The following is a 4,790-nucleotide window of genomic DNA, read 5'->3' as shown; positions in this document are numbered from 1 at the left end:
AATGTAGACATAAGGATTTATTATAGAATTGACCACATATATCGTGAGCTAAAAACCTTTATTATACTTAAGTAAAACAAACAAAATCAAAATTATTTTCTTCATAAGAGTCCTAAGGTATGTGAGAAGAATCCAACTGGTGTTCCCTGAAATTTTTACTCCTGGCTAAAAAATAAATACATAAATAAAGTGTACAATTTCCATTCCATTCCTTTCATATTGCTCTGGATTACTTCCATTGGGCCACACCTAGGATGAATTCAGAGTATAGCCCCATGGAGTTCTTCCCTCCTATAAACCAAACATTGATTCTTTTAATGGAGCCTAATATGTGGCAGATGGGATGTAGGTTTATCATGTATTCACTGCCATACATTTTGTGGGTTGTATTCTGATTTTTTTTTTTTTTTGGTACCAGGGATTGAACCCAGGGGCGCTTAGCCACTGAGCCCCAGCCCCAGCCCCTTTTGTTTTATTTTGAGACAGGGTTTCACTAAGTTGCTTAGGGCCTTGATAAGTTGCTGAAGCAGACTTTGAACTTGCCATCCTCCTGCCTCAGCCCCCAGAGATGCTGGGATTACAGACATGTGCCACTACCCTGGCTTGTCATCAATGAAAGTCATCAATGCAACTCACAAAATTCTAAATAAAAGTGTATTCACAAATTGCTGAGCTAAAATTCTAATAGGTCACGGTTCCCACATCCCCTTAGATCTCTCTATTTTCACCTCAAATTACTGTCAATCATGGCAAAAATACCATTTCTAAGTCTGAGAAAATACTGCTGTTTCCTTTCATATTAAAAAATTATCATTTTTGCTATGTAACTTCTAAAATTCTTTCATTTTCCCTTCATACATAGGATATGAGTTGAATTTTATTTTTATATACATCAGTGCCTTTTTCGAAGTATCTGTTAGCTTCTAGTCCCCTAAAGGGTTTCTGAAAAAGGTTCTTAGGACAATGCTTTTGGAAAAAATAAATGTGTTCATTGTTTAAAACAACAATCTCTTTAGCTCTATCCAAAGTAAAAAACATGTGGAAAAATCACTGGCTTTACATGGTTGTAAATTATGTTATTATCCAGTTGACTGTAAAAGCAATGTTACCTTAAAATTATACATTATAACTATCTTGACTGCACATGTGACAGTTCCAAAATGACAGCTGCACACTTTTCAGTCTTTGATAAAGTTATTTTTCATAAATTACTAAAAACACTGATAGAAAGCAATTTTTATGGTCTTCTCACTACTTCCTATCCCTTTTGCTAATAAAGCAGGATGATGATTCAGCACTGTCAAAAGAATGCAGAATGTAGATATTAGGTGATTCTAATAATCCCATAAAACAGTGTGAGTAAATTATTCAGATAATAATATTTTTGAATCTTTATGTACTTGCACTCCAGGCCATATATGAGACTCATTTTCCTGCAAGGTCAATTAAATATGCAATTAAAAGTTACTCCCTCATGTTTTCCTCTCATGGTTCTCAGTGCAAATTCTTCAGGGTCATCAGCTCTCTACAGATCTATACATCGTACAGATTCATTCATGCGAACTGTATTCCAAATGACTTTAAAATATTAAAAGTTGCATTTTACAATTTCTTCTGCTGAGTGATCAGTGTGGTGAATCTCCTTCATCTTGATAAAGGTCATAAGGTTTTTTTTATTCTTCAAAGTGCCTGATTTATGGTTTGTGGCAGGGGGAAAGAGTGAAAAGGAAAGCAAGTCATGAAAAAAAATATAAGTGAAATTAGCACCAGGAATGTGGCAAAAGGATACTTAAGAAGAAGTAAACACATTTCTTCCTATTATGGATATTTCTTTCTACCCTTTGACTTTCACTTCTTCTGTCAGATAGTCATTGTGAATTACTTAGAAGAAATGGGGAGGGTGGCATAAAAATCAGCAAGTTTTGTCTTTTGAATTTCAAACATTTAGAATCAGAGTAATAGGGAAAAATATATTCAGAGTCAATAAACTTAGAAGTTATGGTCAGCAGAAAAATTTTAATAGCTTTCCTCTTCTTTTTCTATTTTTCCAAAGCTAAAATTAAAAAAAAGATTACCTGATTTGAGGGAAAGGAATAAGAGAGGAAATGTGAAGTATGAGAAAATCTGTGATAGATAAAAATTTAGGATGACAGGATCCTGAATGAGCAATGGACAGAAACCGAAAATAAGAGAGACCATTAACCTAAGGGGCAATGTAGTTGTCTTTGAGTTGGTAAATGGCAAAATTTTAAAAAACATAAACCTTTCCTTTTAATAGCAACAGTTAATTTCCTGCTGATTGTCTAGCAGGTGTGCTCAATTTGCATTCAATATACCCTGTCAGGGCAGCCCTCTTTTTCATTTAAAGATACTCATAAACCCTGGGATATAAGGTGGGCCCTCATCTCCCACCTTGTGTGTAAATGTAAAAGAAAAAGACTCCTAAATATGAACTTGGTTAGGACTGAACAATATCCAATTAACAACTTTTCCTGGGTGGGAGGCACATATCCCCATGAGACTAAAAGGCTCTTTGAGGTCACTCTCATGCTTTAAACCTGAATTTACACTAAAGAACATTCCTCTACAAGAGTCAAGCATGTCTCTCACTCAGCACAATTCAAGTTGTGAATAAATTGTACAGGAGCTATGCAAGATTAACATGAGCAACCTTTCGATCTAGACTACCTTTGGAGGCATGTGTAGTTCAGGCCTAGATATATCAGTGAGATGTTAGCTCACTCAATGATTTTGTACAAAATATGTTATTAATGTGAAAGCTGCAAATAGAAAGGAAAAAGAGAGGTCTACAATACATTTCTTCAACTTTGTCTTAGAGTGGGTTATCCATAAAGTTACATATGTAGCTGGGAGCAGTGGCACACGACTGTAATCCCAGCAGCTTGGAAGGCTGAGGCAGGAGGATTGTGAATTCAAAGCCAGCCTCAGCAATTTAGGGAGGCCCTAAGCAACTTAACGAGACTCTATCTCAAAATAAAAAAATTTAAAAAGGGCAAAAGGGCTGGGAATGTGGCTCAGTGGTTAAGCACTCCTGGGATTAATCCCTAGTAACAACAACAACAAAAAAAGTTTACACACATAGCACCAACTTAGGTGTTACTACTTTTTTAGACAGTGTAACCCCAGAAAATAGGAGTGACAGGGTATGTGAGAAGGGGGAAACCGAAAAAAAAATCTACCCAACATTTTATTTCTAAGTAGCCAAATGTTTGGTATCAACCACTAGTGATTGAGCCATCTCATAAGACCAACCTCCAAGACACCATATGAATAACAGTATTTCAGGACAGTCCACCATGAGAGAGGTTGAGAGACTTTACCTGCTGGCTCCAAGCTCCCAATGTGCACTCTTTTCTTTGCTCCAAGGTTTGTTCCTCTGCTTTTCTGGAATGAATTTGCATCAGAATTAAGCAGGTCCAATGGCATCTGGTATCTTAATATCAAAGAGGAATACCCAAATAGGTGAGATATGACTAAAGTTGCTATTCATTCATGCCTATGTAAAGTTAGTCAGAATCTCTGTAGAAACAGTGGTCATAGAAGTAGATAGGCCAGAACAAGTGCCCAAAGCTTGAGACATGTAAGGCCAAGAGAATCTGGAGTGGCATGTAAGATATACTTCATATAACCACTCTCATCTCCATCTCCAGCCAAAGGTGACCCCACTTGGAGTTAGAAATGCTGAATAAATAGTTCAAGATTAGATATCCATACATGGTCATGGAAAAAATATAAATATCACTCTCATTTTTAGTGTAACAGTAATTGAAAACTGAAATTAAACATGGACAAAGCAGAGGATAGAGATGTCATTAGGTAGAGTTTGAGTCTGAAAAATGTCTTATAATGATGAAATCACTAATGAGATAAAGCAAGAGGCATCACAATACCAAACCTTAAATTATACTACAAAGCTACAGTAACAAAAACAGCATGATATTGGCACCAAGACAGACACAAAGACCAATGGTACAGAAGACACAAAGACAAACCCACATAAATACAGTTATCTCATACTGGACAAAGGCACTAGAAATATATGTTGGAAAAAGATAGCCTCTTCAACAAATTCTGCTGGGAAAACTAAAAATACATATGTAATAAAATGAAATTAGATCCCTATCTCCCACCCTGCACAAAACCAAAATGGATCAAAGACCTAGACATTAGACTAGAAATTCTATATCTACTAGAAGAAAATGTAGGCCCAATATTCCATCATGTCAGCTTAAGAATCAACTTTCTCAACAAGACACCTAAAGCACAAAAGTTAAAATTAAGAATCAATAAATGGAATTGTATAAAACTAAAAAGCTGCTTCACAGCAAAGAAAGCAATCAAGAGTGCAAAGACAGAGCCTACAGAATTGGAGAAAGTCTTTGCCACCTGCACCTCAACTAGAGCAATAATCTCCAAGATATATGAAGAACTCAAAACACAACACCACAAAAACAAATAAGCCAATCAATAACCCAATGGGCAAAGGAACTGAATAGACACTTCACAGAAGAAGACAAATGGTCAATACATATATGAAATAATGTTCAACATCTCTAGCAATTACAGAAATTCAAATTAAAACGGCAATGCAATTGCATCCAACTCTGATCAGAATGGCAACAATCTAGAATATAATAACAATAAATGTTAGCAAGGATGTGGAGAAAAGGATACACTCATACACTCCTGGTGGGACAGCAAATTGGTGCAACCACTCTGAAAGCAGTATGAAGACTCCTCAGAAATCTTAAAATAGAATCACCATTTGA

This window comes from Marmota flaviventris, chromosome X (assembly GCF_047511675.1).
Source record: "Marmota flaviventris isolate mMarFla1 chromosome X, mMarFla1.hap1, whole genome shotgun sequence".
Classification (NCBI taxonomy): domain Eukaryota; kingdom Metazoa; phylum Chordata; class Mammalia; order Rodentia; family Sciuridae; genus Marmota; species Marmota flaviventris.
This window is presented reverse-complemented; position numbering follows the sequence as displayed.